Here is a 14,683-nt window from a genome sequence, read left to right on the forward strand (position 1 = left end):
CTCCCGGATGGCTTCGTTCCACAGGCGCCCTGCCTTTCCCACCCCCACGCTCCTGAACGTGGTGCTCTTTCACAGAGACGCTCTCCAGAGCCAGGGGCCCCCGGCGCCCCAGCCCCTCCTCAAGAGCCTGGTTTATTGGTTGGGTCTGCTGTCGCTGTTTACTCTGACTTGGTAAACACGTCATTTTCCCAGGAAAATTAGCTGGATAAACAAAATGTTCAAAAAAGAAATGGCGCTAATTAGCCTTTTTTATCAGAGCCGTACACAAAGACTTTCCAAATGGATGGGCTTCTCCTTGGAGATTTGATCCCAAATTAGAGTTCCTGGAATTTACAAGGGACAAAGGAGGCAGCTTTCCTAAATGAATCAGAATCTCAATTATTTGGAGAGGAGACTTATATAAAGGGGGGGGGGCACATGTTTCAATATCACACATGAATTGAAAATGCATGGGGCATGCATTCAGTAGGAGCATAATTTTGTCCTCACTCATAACCACTTTTTTTTTAAAGGAGTTATTTATTTATTTATTTAAAGAGTGGCAGGAGAGAGAGAGAGAGAGAGAGAGAGAGAGAGAGAGACAAGTCTTCCATCCTCTGGTTCACTCCCCAGGTGGCCACAATGGCCGGAGTTGTGCTGATCCAAAGCCAGGAACCAGGAGCTTCTTCCAGTCTCCCACGTGGGTGCAGGGACCTAAGGACTTGGGCCATCTTCTACTGCTTTCCCAGACCATAGCAGAGAGCTGGATCGGAAGTGGAGTAGCCAGGACTTGAACTGGCGCCCATATGGGATGCCGGCACTGCTGGCGGAGGCTTTACCCGGTACGCCACAGCACTGGCCCCACAAAATTTGTTTTTAAATGTAAGTATCTTCTCCCATGATTATCAAGAAATATTTTGTAGACTCTGTCACTTCTTCAGGCTTGTGTATACCCTCCAAATTCCTCTGATCTTTTGAGCTGTGTGTGGAGGTGGTTAATAGAAGATCTTCCAGAAAAAAACAACCCTTCATTTAGTAATAATAGTCCCTGGTTTTTCTGTCTACCGCTCTCAGGGTTTCTTCATTCAGCTCCCATCCTTGTCTAGATTTCTATGCTGCCTTTTCTAGCGCTCGTCTCGAAGTTTCAGGGTAATGGTAAGGTCCTTTCTCCCTGTTTGTCACCGTATCTAGTCCTAGTGACAACCTCAAAAATCATGGTTCTCTCAGTCCCATAGCAGTGGGTTTCACACAGTCACCCGATCTCTTGTGAGAGGAATTCCCCATGTCCTATCCAAAGCCCTTTGTTTCCACTTTAATGGAAAAAAAAGAGCTAGGTGCATGGTCTAGGCTATGTCTAGAAAGTACTGCTTGGGAGAGCGGTGGGATGCAGCTTGAAGCCCTGGCGTTTGAGTCTGGTGTGGGCCAGTGCAGACTGAGATCAGATAGAAGAGAGGAGCCTTCCCTCAAATGCTCATTCCACCTTTCTAGAAACCCAAACCACCTCCTGTTACAGCAATCCTGAGCCAGTCCTGAGATCTGGAGTCGCTTTTTCCAAAGAGTCTCGACATATTCTGATGGCTTCACAGTTTTTACAATTTACTTTTTTATTTTTATTTTTTGCTTTTCTTTTGAAAAACAGTGGGGCAGGCGTTGGAAACTGTGGACTGCCTTTGGAAACAATGGACTGCCTTTAGGAACTGGGGACTGCCTTTGGGAACAGTGGACTGCTTGGGTTGCCCACATCCCTTATCCCAGTCTCAGCTCCCCTTCCAATTTCAGCCGCTTGCTAATGTAGACCCTTGGAGGCAGCAGGTCATGGTTCAAATATTTTGGTCTCTGGACTGAGTTCTGGGCTCCTGGCTTTGGCCGGGCCAGCCCAGTTGTTGAGGACATCTGGGGAGTGAGCCAGTGGATGGAAGATCCCTTCTCTGTCTTTCTTTCCTTCTGACTTTCAAATAAAAGAAAATTTTAAAAGCTGTATCTTGAATAGAAATTTGAAAATAGCAAGGAATCAAGAAATAAATAAATGTCAGCCTAAATAGTAAAACTAAAGAAAACCAAAATCCTTATTCAAGAAACATGGAATAGCCTGGAGATTTTTTTTAAAAAATCTGAATCCCGGGCTGGCACTGTGGTGTAGCGGGTAAAGCTGCCGCCTGCAGTGCCAGCATCCCATATGAGTGCCAGTTCAAGTCCCAGTTGCTCCACTTCTGACACAGCTCTCTGCTATGGCCTAGGAAAGCAGATGGGCCAAGTCCTTGGGCCCCTGCACCCAAATGGAAAGACCCGGAGGAACTCCTGGCTCCTGGCTTCAGATCGGCGCAGCTCTGACTGTTGCAGCCATCTGGGGAGTGAACCAGCAGATGGAAGACCTCTCTCTCTCCCTCTCCGCCTCTCCTTCTCTCTCTGTATAACTCTTTCAAATAAATAAGTTAATAAATCTTTAAAAGTTCCAAATCCCAGCTTCATGAACATTAGGTAAAATACATTCCTAATATTGTTCTATGTATATATAGATATCACCAAGTAGGTAGATGCACAGAAACATTGCTATTGAAGGATGCTCATGCTATTATGTGTTTTAAATAATGAGTTTACAGTTCAGTTTACTGCAATTTAACAGAAGAAAAAAAGTGAAGTGAAACTGAAGAAAATGCCACACTTGAGAAAAAAGGTCTTTTGCCATAAAAGGCAGGCAGCTCTAAACAATCTCAGGATCTCACTCTAATATATTTTAAGAAACCTAGGGGAGAAACTCCATCAGGTTGGTGATTTCTTCCAAATTCTTGGTTAACGAATTAGTCTTCAGTGTGTCTTTGATCCCATGCCCTTGGAATGAAATTGTAACTAGATATGGGCTACAGCAGCCTCTCTTTTTGCAAGACAGAGCACCAGTGAACTCGGCCAGGACTAGATGGGTGACCTTGTCCAGAAGGAAGACAGCCCTTATTGGCGTATGAACAAAGTGCCTGGTGTCGGTGACGTTGTAGAATCCATACTAGAGACCAGTACGTTATTTGCCTTGGCCCACTTCAGTTGTCTCAAAGAAGTGGACACTCAGTGTGGGCTGACAGCACGTGGGGACAAGGAGGGTAGAGGATACCTGGAGCTCCCCCCGACGCCTGGTGTTGGACCTTCATCTGGGTTACAACTGGACCCAGGGAGGACCTGGATGTAATTTTCCTCCTGGACAACAAGGAAATAGTGTCATCCTGTCGCTTTCTTGTCGGGTGGGTAAAGACAACGGGGAGTTAAATATCAGTAAAGAGAGAGGGGAGGACCGCTGCTGGCAGGGAGCGGGCATCGAGGGAAGCACCTGGCCCAGATGCAATGCAGGCAGCTCCTGGACCCTTGGAGACAACTGCCCCGTGCCCAGGAAGTCTCCTAGGATGGACTCTCCCACGGCGAAGGCGGCAGACGCTCTGGTCCCGACAGCAGGGCTCCTTCCACAGCTGCTTGGGCTGGCACCGGTCACCCATTCGGCATCATTGTCCCCAGGGATTTTTCTGGAGCACCTAAGGCTTTTATCATGACAGCTGGGGAATCCTCACTTAGTTTTTGCTTTGTTTTTCAAAATAATACGATGGAATCCTTCCATTCAAACCGTAGAAAAGAACAGATTAAAAAAATCCCTTTTTAGTAAAAAGGCTGATGGGAAGCCAGCGTTGGGAAACTGAGCTCCCATTCCAGTAGCGATATGAAGAAGCTGGTGAAATTCGTGGTTTCATTAGTAGTAAAATTGAGCCGTGAGCGATTGTGAGGGGTGGGAAAAGATCACGTGCGTGGGCTCTGGGAGCCGTGCATTGTTGCCTACGATGCAGCAAGGCTACTGAACGCCCTGTCTGCTCCGAGTAAGGAATGAAACACTTCCCAGTGTCGCCATCACAAGCTCCCTAAACACTTCTCAACCTTATGGCACCAGCAGGCTTTATCACTTTATGCACGGAATCGGAGTCGTCTGCTACAGAAGGGGAGCCAAGCGAGGTGGAAGAGCCAGCAGTCGCGGGGCGGGTTGGTTGCACTATCCACCTTCTCACCGGGACCTCTGCAGTTCTCTTGCAACGAGGGGAGTCAGATGCTGAACTCGGTACCGAGTCAAGAATCTCTGTCCAACCTTTTGGTGAACATCTATGGAGGGGCCAGGTGCTTCTTCTCCAAGACCATTGTCCCCACAGATGAGAAATAAATAATGTCAGCCTTGTAGACCGTAAGCTGCTCTAGACCCAATTCTTCCTCTCTCTCTCTCTCTCTCTCTCTCTCTCTCTCTCTGCAGCTGTCTCTCCAGGGAATAAGCCTGTATCTCTAGCTGTCTCCGTAACCAAGGACCTCCCAGCTCTGTCTCCGTAACCGAGGACTCTCCCAGGTTCCTGCTAGCTTTGGCCTGGAACTCTCTCCAGGCAGGAGGCCTGGGCACCACCGGCACCACTTTCTTTGTTGTCCCATCTCTTGGTCACTGCTCCACACTGCCTGATGTGCAATGTGTGGAAACCATTGTTTCATTAAATTTTTTTTTCTTTTCTTTTTTTAGTGGTTTCACGGGTGGGAGAGTAAATCCAGTCCCTGTAGCTCTCTCTTGGCTGGAAATAACTATGCCAATTTTTCATTAGAAAACATTCTTTTTTTTTTTTTTTTTTTTTTTTTTTTTTGACAGGCAGAGTGGATAGTGAGAGAGAGAGACAGAGAGAAAGGTCTTCCTTTTTGCCGTTAATTCACCCTCCTGTGTCCACTGAAATTGTTCATGGCTCCAGATGCAAGTTATCTTTGACATGGGTGGGTTGGTTGGCTATCCTCAGCATTAGCACTGTTGAGGGGGGAGCAGAAGGGAGTTGATGAGACCCTCTCAAGATGCTACAAATGTCTCTGTAGTCTTTCCTGGATGCAGGGGTGTGACTGTGATGGAAAGCTTTTGGATTGGACTTCCCAGACAAGAAAATAAGATCTAATGTGAAGATAGGACCTACGGATGCCAGTTTCTAGATTTCTCTCTCTTTTGTTAAAAGCTGCATCTCTGGGGGTACACAGTAGGGTTTCCTTTAAGACACGAAATCAATGAGCAGATCTGTAAGTTCAAAGGCAGAACGCTTGGGGCTGGGATTGTGACTTTGCAGGTAAAGATGCTACCTGCGACACCGTCAGCATCCCATATGGGTGCCGGTTCGAGTCCCAGCTGCTGTGTTTCCAATCCAGCTCCCAGCTAATGGCCTGGGAAAGCAGCAGAAGATGGCCCAAGTGCTTGGGCCCCTGCACTCACATGGGAGACCTGGAAGAAGCTCCTGGCTGCTGGCTCTGGCCTAATCCAGCTCTGGCCGTTGTGGCCAGAGAGTGACCAGCAGATGGAAGATCTCTCTCTCTCTTTCTCTTTCCCACCCCTCCAAGTAACTCCACATTTCAAATAAATAAATGATCAAAAAAAGTGTGATCTGCCTTTACACAGTTGTAAAATTAAGTTGGTTATCACATGTCACAGGCCGAGAAGCAAACAGAACAACAACAAACATAGATCCTGAGCCAGTGACGCTGAACACACTTTCAGCTTTCTTTAGCCTCTCTGTCTTATTTCTATTTAAAGCTCTTCTTTTTTTTTAACTTTTATTTAATGAATATAAATTTCCAAAGTACGGCTTATGGATTACAATGGCTTCCCCCCCATATCGTCTCTCCCACCCGCATCCCTCCCCTTTCCCACTCCCTCTCCCCTTCCATTCACATCAAGATTCATTTTAGATTATCTTTATATACAGAAGATCAGTTTAGCATACATTAAGTAAAGATTTCAACAGTTTGCTCCCACACAGAAACATAAAGTGAAAAATAATAGATGATTTTTTAAATGATGATGAAATCAGATCAGACCTATTGTCATGTTTAATCCCAGTGAGAGTCAATTTGGGAATTGCTAATTTCTTCTTCTTCTTCTTCTTTTTTTTTTTTTTTTTTTTTTTTTTTTACAGAAGATCAGTTTAGTATACATTAAGTAAAGATTTCAACAGTTTGCACCCCCATAGAAACACAAAGCGAAATATACTGTTTGAGTACTCATTATAGCATTAAGTCTCAATGTACAGCACATTAAGGATAGAGATCCTACATGAGGAGTAAGTGCACAGTGACTCCTGTTGTTGACTTTACAAATTGACACTCCTGTTTATGGCATCAGTAATCTCCCTATGCACCAGTCATGAGTTTCCAAGGCTATGGAAGCCTTTTGAGTTCACCAACTCTTATCTTGTTTAGACAAGGTCATAGTCAAAGTGGAGGTTCTCTCCTCCCTTCAGAGAAAGGTACCTCCTTCTTTGACGACCTGTTCTTTCCACTGGGATCTCACTCACAGAGATCTTTCATTTAGGGTTTGGTTTTGTTTTTTTTTTTTTTTTTTTTTTTTTTTGCCAGAGTGTCTTGGCTTTCCATGCCTGAAATACTCTCATGGGCTTTTCAGCCAGATCCGAATGCCTTTAGGGCTGATTCTGAGGCCAGACTGCTGTTTAGGACATCCACCATTCTATGAGTCTGCTGAGTATCTCGCTTCCCATGTTGGATCACTCTCCCCTTTATTTATTCTATCAGTTAGTATTAGCAGGTACTGGACTTGTTTATGTGCTTCCTTTGACTCTTAGTTCTTTCATTATGATCAATTGTGAACTGAAATTGATCACTTGGACTGGTGAGATGGCATTGGTACATGCCACCTTGATGGGATTAAATTGGAGTCCCCTGGTATGTTTCTAACTCCACCATTTGGGGCAAGTCAGTATTTAAAGCTCTTCTAAGACAGCTTGGATTTGTCTGTAGCAAGTAAGTGTGCGCATGCATGTGTATGCATGTGTGTGCGTGTGTTGGGAATACAACCCAAGCACTACAGGTAACCTGGAGGCCAACACGGCAAGTTTGGTGAACTCCCGACAGTGGTGGAAGAGAGGGACTCATCCTCACAAGCCAGGCACCAAACCACACCTTGTCGTGCTGTGTTGGCCTTCACAGGCAATGTAAAGAACAAGGTAGTGAAGGAGAGGCAGAGAGAGAGAGAGAGAGAGAGGTCTTCCATCCACTGGTTCACTTCCCAATTAACCGCAATGGCCAGAGCTGCACCTATCTGAAGCCAGGAGCCAGGAGCTTCTTCCGGGTCTCCCATGCGGGTAATGGGGCCCAAACACTTGGACCATCTTCTACTGCTTTCCCAGGCCGTAGCAGAGAGCTGGATTGGAAGTGCAGCAGCCAGGACTCGAACCAGTGTCCATATGGGATGCTGGCACTGCAGATGGCGGCTTTACCCTCTATGCCACTGTGCTGGCCCCAAACAATGTGTCTTTATCTTTGATCTACAGCTACTCACAGCAACACTGGTGACATTGTATTCTTATTGCATAAAGTGCATACAGTTGTGCCTTCTCAACATGCCTTAACAAAGCTGTTATTTGGGAAACAAAACAACTGCAAATAGGAAGAAGCAGTAGGTAAAAAAAAATAGTTTTTGAAGAAGTTAGGAGTCTGAGGACCAGGCTCCGTGGTTCAGTGTCCTAAAAAGTCACTTACCATGTGGTAATCCTGCTAAAATCTCCTGGTAAATCCACAAATTGCCTCCTTGTTGGCATTTGCTTTTAATTCAGTCAGGCTGCAAATGACTAAGGAGAATGAGATCAGGTTTTGGTTAACCTTGACGTTAACCACGATCCAGCTCTGTGGTGTTTATTTTATTTCTGGATGACAGAATTACTTTTCTTTTTAACTACCTCTCCTCTTTACAGATTAACACTCTTTTTTTTTTTACAGTTAACTTGAAGTCCATTTTTAAATATAGATTATGTATATTTATCTTTTTTCAAATATTTATATTTTTACATATTTTTAAAGGATTTATTTATATATTTGAAAGGTAGAATTACAGAGAGGCAGAGGCAGAGAGAGAGAGAGAGAGAGAGAGAGGACTTTCATTTGCTGGTTCACTCCCCAGATGGCTGCAATGACCAGAGCAGGGCTGATCTGAAGCCAGGAGCCAGGAGCTTCTTCCGGATTTCCCAGGCAGGTGCAGGTGCCCAAGGACTTGGGTCATCTTTCACTACTTTCCCAGGCCATAGCAGAGAGCTGGATCAGAAGTACAGCAGCCAAGACTTGAACAGGTGCCCATATGGGACGCCAGCACTGCAGGCAGTGGCGTCATCCACTACACCACAGCACCGGCTCCTGTATATGTATATGTTCCCCCCAGTTTTTACAATATTTATGGCTAATGTTGTCCAGTTATGTGTTTGGATACAGACTGCTTTGCTAGTTCTTAGGTGCCATAAGTACTTCACTTTTGCCAAGTCATTTGCAAGTTTCCTGAATTCAGGGTCTCTCTATTCTTTTTTTAACCTTTTCCTCTATCTCTTAGCCCACTGTGGTCTGGGAGTAGTAAATGATTGATTATACACTTGGTGGTCTGGAGATCAATTCTGAGGATCTAAAACTGGATCTAACCCTCCCTCCCCAACTCCTCCCACTATACTCCCTTCAACAGCCCAGAAAAACAGGACAGGAAGTGATTGCTTGTGAAGGAAGGGCCACACAAGAAATTAGGTAGGAAAGTCAGTTTGGGTCTCAGAGCTGCAAACCCATAACCCCGCAGGGAAATTAAAGGCCACACAGCCCCTTGTAGGTATAATTAGGTTAAGAAAGCGCTCAGCAAAGCAAAGCTGCCTGGTCCTGGAGGGAAGTTGGTGCCTGTGTAGTCTTTGCAGGGAAGAAAGGCCGTGCATGGGTTGCACCCAGCTTGCAGGAGAAGGGGCCTGCACCCTGGGGGTCCCTGGAGGAGACCCAGTCGGCTCTGCATCCCTGCTGGGTGCCTGTTGTCTTCCGTGTGTGGACAGCTGAGAGTCATTTCCTGCTGTGGATTGCCAGCCGAGCCAGACACTCCCTTTGCTTGAGGGACAAATCACCTGTGCAGGGCGAGAGAAGCGTGTTTACCCAGCGCGCCTGCAGCTGGGCCAAGGCCGCCTCTTGCTGCGGGTCCTGCCCCTCTCTCTCTTTCCCAATCTCTCCACTCCGAGGGTGCGGAGAGATGGCAGATATGCAAAGCTGCCAGTGTCGGGACGCCAGAACTTCAAAGGGAGCTGTGGCGGGTGCACACAAAAGCTCCTTTGTACAGCGCTGGGACCCAGATGCAGGGGGCTTCCAGGCAGCCTCAGAAGCTGGGGTTTTCTCCCTTGCCTTCTCGCCTGCGCCTCTGGGCGAGGGAAGGCTTTGCTTTCCATCCTGTGGCTTCACCAAGTGAGAATGATGTGACTGGGCATGGTGTGACTGGTCCTTCTAGCCTTCCCTGGCCTCCATTTTTATTGTACTATATTTATTTTAAAGGGGTGGGGGTGAGATCTATCTATCTTACTCTTCCTGGTCCATTCCCCAAATGCCGGCAACAACCTGGGCTGGATCAGGTTAATGCCAGAGACTGGGAGCTCAGTCCAGGTGTCCTACATGGGTGGCAGGGACCCAGTCACTTGAGCCATAGCCTGGTGCCTCCCTGGGTGTGCATGGGCAGGAAGCTGGAATCAGGAATGGAGCAGGATTCAAACCCAGGCACCACGCTATGGAATGTGTGTCTTAAACATTGCCCCAAACACCTGCCCTGCCATCATCTTTAAAGGGGTAAGGAAGGTCGTCTCTCATCCAGAAAATAACGATATGGTCAGATTTCTCAAACAGACTCTAACTTTCATTAGTAACCCTGATATACGGCACGGCACATTTTAGACATCAGCGTGGTGCGGAGCCAGCTGGGAGTCAGGTTTTCTGTGTCCTAAGCTGCTCCTTGCAAGCAGAAATGCCCCCTTAGCTACTCCCCATAAAATCCCACTTAGACCACCTGAGATTCCACGCTGAATACTCATTGCTTGGGTCCAAGCTTGCCTTAAGAATTCAACTCGTGGCCAGCACCGCGGCTCAACAGCCTAATCCTCCGCCTAGCAGTGCCGGCATACTGGGTTCTAGTCCCGGTTGGGGAGCCAGATTCCGTCCCGGTTGCCCCTCTTCCAGGACAGCTCTCTGCTGTGGCCAGGGAGTGCAGTGGAGGATGGCCCAAGCACTTGGGCCCTGCACTCCATGGGAGACCAGGAGAAACACCTGGCTCCTGCCTTTGGATCAGTGCGGCGTGCCAGCCGCGGCGGCCATTGGAGGGTGAACCAACGACAAAGGAAGACCTTTCTCTCTGTCTCTCTCTCTCACTGTCCACTCTGCCTGTCAAAAAAAAAAAAAAGGAATTCAACTCGTCCTGGGAGGCTGGTATCACACCTTGCACCTGCTGAACAGTGACACTGATTCCTCTAAAAGCACCAGTTCCTGGAAACCACCATTCTACTCCTTGCTTCTGGGAATTCCACAATTTCAGTTTTATTTTAATTTATTTTAAAGGCATAGCAAGGGCTGGGGGGGGGGGGAGAGAGAGAGAGAGAGAGAGAGAGAGAGAGAGAGAGAGAAATTGATCTGTCTGCTGGCTCAGTCCTTAAATGACTGCAACAGCTAGTGAAGGGCCAGGCTGAAGAAGCCAGGAGCTTGGAAGTCCATCTGGGTTTCCTACATGTTGTTGCAGGACCCCAAGTACTTGGGATCCAGAGGCCAGCATCTGCAGCCTCCCAGACACATTAGCAGGAAGCTGGATTGGAAGTGGAGTAGCCGGGAATCAAGCCCACACTGGGATGTGGGATGTACACATTCCCAGGAGAGGCTTACCCTGCTGTGCTGTGATACCCACCCCAGTTTGACCACTCTACAGATTTCATTCATCTGGAGCCACGCAGGTTTCGGCCTTCAGTGGCTGGCTTATTCCACTCAGCATCCGTCGTAGGTCATGATACTTAAGGAGGCTCTTATCCCCATGTGCATGCAAATGCACGTTCAATGCCTGAGACTGAGTGCCTTCTGAAGTTTTACACCTTGAAAATCCCAACATGGCTCATCTAAACTCCCAGATCTGCTTCTGAGACAAAGAACCACGGTCCACAGCTTCCACCCCAGCCACTTCTGCTTCCAGTGAAGCCGCTGTGGGCGGTCCAATGGAAGTAGGAAGAAGACGAAGGGCAGCAGTTCCACAAATGCTGTGACTCTGGGTAGACTGACTGCTTCCCTGAGCATCGTTGTTCACCCTGGAGACAAAGCTTATAGTTACTGTTTATTTTGTCTGTCAAGAATTGCAAAAGGTCTGAGATTCTGCCCACGTAGTTTGCCCTGAACCCAGAAATTACCTTGTCAGGGTTTCTCAGGTGATACAGAGAGCCACTGAACTCTGCGATCAGACACCAGAGACTGTATTATTCACAGCAATAGCATCATCTAGGGTGCTGGCCTTTTTGTTGGTTCTCTGCCCCCCAGTTCCTCTAGGGTGCCATGAGGAGGGCCAGGTGACACAGGCAGTGGTTTGTATTACAGAAGGTGCACCCCACAGCTAAGGAACTACAGTGTTTTATAGTGTGCCAATTAAGGTGCCTGCCCTCTCATGGGGCCGGTACCATGGCACAGTAGGTTAATCATTCGCCTGAGGCACTGGCATCCCATGTGTGTGCTGGTTCTAGTCCTGGCTGCCCCTCTTCCAATCCAGCTCTCTGCTGTGGCCTGGGAAAGCAGTAGAAGATGGCCCATGTCCTTGGACCCCTGCACCCAGGTGGGAGACCTGGAAGAAGCACCTGCCTTCTGGCTTTGGATCGGTGCAGCTACAGCCATTGCGGCCATCTGGGGAGTGAACCAAAGGAAGGAAGACCTCTCTGTCTCTCCCTCTTACTGTCTGTAACTCTACCTCTCAAATAGATAAATAAAATCTTTTTTTTTTTTTTTGACAGGCAGAGTGGACAGTGAGAGAGAGAGACAGAGAGAAAGGTCTTCCTTTTCCGTTGGTTCACCCTCCAATGACCGCCGTGGCCGGCTCACTGCACTGATCTGAAGGCAGGAGCCAGGTGCTTCTGCTGGTCTCCCATGGGTGCAGGGCCCAAGGACTTGGGCCATCCTCCACTGCACTCCCGGGCCACAGCAGAGACCTGGCCTGGAAGAGGGGCAACCGGGACAGAATCCGGCGCCCCGACCGGGACTAGAACCTGGTGTGCCGGCGCCGCAAGGCGGAGGATTAGCCTATTGAGCCACGGCGCTGGCTCTAGATAAATAAAATCTTAAAAAAAAAAAATGCCTGCCCTCTTTGCAGACAGAAATCCATTTCTGTTATACTCAAGACAATGCTTAACAATCCTTATTTGCTTGCAGGATTTTTTTTTTTTTTTTTTTTTTTTTTTTTTTTTTTTTTTGTGAGAGAGAAACCAAATCCCTATTTTGTTTACTTCTGTGTTGTAGGGGGCCGGCGCTGTGGTATAGTAGGCTAAGCTTCCACCTGCAGTGCCGGCATCCCATATGGGCACCGATTCAAGTCCCGGCTGCTTCACTTCTGACCCAGCTCCCTGCTGATGGCCTGGGAAAGCAGTGGAAGATGGCCCAAGTGCTTGGGCCCCTGCACCTGCATGAGAGACCTGGAAGAAGCTCCAGCCCTGCCGTTGCAGCCATTTGGGAAGTGAACCAGTGGATGGAATCTCCTTCTCTCTCTGTATCTCTGCCTTTCAAATAAATAAATAAAAGAATCTTAAAGCAAAGAGGAAAACCTAAGAACAGAGGAGATCTTGGTTACTTGTATGTGGAAGTAACTGAGAAGAAGTGTAGCTGATGTCTTTCAGGGTTGGAGGAATGATGCTGGCAAAGAGGCTCCAAACGTGGGCATGGAGCCCTGGGACACAGACAGCTTCCCCCTTTGGGTCCCAGTTGAGTGTGGGCTGTGAAGCTTGTGCACATCCTCCTAAAAGGCCAATGCTGTGGCGTAGCAGGTAAAGCCGCCGCTTGCAGTGCCAGCATCCCATATGGGCGCTGGTTCAAGTCCTGGCTGCTCCACTTCTGATCCAGCTCTCTGCTGTGGCCTGGGAAAGTAGTAGAAGACGGCCAAGTCCTTGGGCCCCTGCACCCACGTGGAAGACCTGAAGAAGCTCCTGGCTCCTGGCTTTGGATCGGCGCCGCTCCGACTGTTGTGGCCATCTGGGGAGTGAACCAGCGGATGGAAGACCTCTCTCTCTCTCTCTCTGCCTCTCCTCTCTCTGTGTAATTCTGACCTTCAAATAAATAAATCTTTTTTTTTTTTAAAGTAATTTCCTCCCAGGACTTAGTTCAATATGTCCATAGATATAGCGGACATGGATTAGTCTCCCAGGGTTTAAGGTCAAAGGTCACAGAAAATGAAGGCCAGTGTTTTTTTTTTTGCAGAGCCAGAGACCACCAGACAGGTCCAACAAGGCACTCACTCCGTCACGGGGGCTGGGCACCTTCCAGCTCTGCCCAGCTGAATTTTGAAAATGCCTGGGCCACTGAGTGTGGCCTGTTGACCACCCTCCCCCTGTTCCACGTGGAGTTTTTGTTACAGCCGCACTGTTCCTTTTCTGCTGTGGTTTGCATCAGGTGTGTTCGGGGCAGGGTGCTCTGGACTTGCAAGTGGCCAGACTGTGACTGGATGCGCCGCCTCTGGCTGTCACCCAGAGTTCTTAGACGGAGAGGGAGTAACAGGGGAAGGTGTTAGCTTGTCTGCACTGAAGACAAAGTAAGCTCCTTTCAGTTATTAGAAACCATTCTGATTTGGAGGATCCATTCATTCAGCTAAAGTATTGTATTTCTCAGGTGTCAGTGTAGATTGTGTAGCCACGTGACAGAGTTCTGGCAATTGAGCCATAAGCTGTGGTATGGCATGATGCTTCTAAAAGAGGGCACCAGCTCTTCTTGTTTCCTCAGTCTGCCCCCTGGAACTTGGATGTAATGGCTGGGGCACCAGCTGTCATTTTGGGGAGGGAGGCTGAAGCTTCCCAACATAGGGATGTAGGAATAAAAGCCAGTAGAAGGTAGAACACTGACGAAATCGTAGAACTGCAAATTCAGCCCCGGACTCCTGGCCTTCCTATGCACATGCACGAACAACACCTTTTGTGTTTAAGCCATTGTTAACTCGGATTTTCTTTCATAGACAGCAAATCCTAAATTTTGATAACTGTAAGATTCTATAGAAATATGGGGATATTGTTAACCCTGTGTCTCAGGAAATTTATCAGAAAGAGTGGATGCATTAGTGTAATAGAAACAAAAATTATTCACTTTTGAAAACCACCTGGACAGTGTTGCTTAAGTGTGATTTTATTCTGATTTGAACCTTGTCGCTCGCCTTGAACATCCCCTACCATTGTAAACTCTCAAGTCCGTGGGGGCCAAGTGCCTTGCTGTACCCTCGAGGATCTCCATGGTAACAGCCACATCAAGGATCTTGCTGATGGACTGGGGCAAACTGAATTATTCAACATTGCACCTCCCCTGTGACACACACCTAACTAGACCAATACAGAAAATACACTGGGTGGTTAGTGACCTGCGATGGACATTTTCTGAGGACACATTTCTGAGGATCTCTCAGTCAGCCATTCGAAGGATGAAGACAAGATCGGTATCAGCCAGCAGTGAGAGCTAAGGCCAAGGTGGGCAGAAATGGTCAGACAAGGACAGCGCCCCCTACAGGGGGACCTAAGCCATCTCAGCACAGTAGACCTAGTAAGTTCGCTGTGGATTGAACACAGAATTGCTGTGTCCATGCCGGAAATGTCACAAAGGTCTCAGTAAAAGGTGTTGCGCAGATGCGTAAGAGCCAGGGGCATCTTCTGTCCCCTGCTCTGAGTGA

General features: G+C 47.8%; 1 long non-coding RNA gene across 5 annotated transcripts in view; it reads left to right on the forward strand.

Moving 5' to 3' along the window:
- LOC138845849 (uncharacterized) overlaps nt 1-14,683 on the forward strand; it is a 126,581-nt gene that overhangs the window by 88,618 nt on the left and 23,280 nt on the right. For 4 of the 5 annotated variants that reach the window (XR_011383051.2, XR_011383052.2, XR_016222441.1 and 1 more), the window contains exon 3: nt 12,283-13,118. The exons of the other annotated variant lie outside the window; for it this stretch is intronic. This is a non-coding gene — a long non-coding RNA (uncharacterized LOC138845849). Of the gene's footprint in view, nt 1-12,282; nt 13,119-14,683 lie in introns of those variants that run through there. 5 annotated transcript variants of the gene reach the window in all.

This window comes from Oryctolagus cuniculus, chromosome 16 (genome assembly GCF_051225735.1).
Source record: "Oryctolagus cuniculus isolate XC-2025 breed Fujian yellow rabbit chromosome 16, ASM5122573v1, whole genome shotgun sequence".
Classification (NCBI taxonomy): domain Eukaryota; kingdom Metazoa; phylum Chordata; class Mammalia; order Lagomorpha; family Leporidae; genus Oryctolagus; species Oryctolagus cuniculus.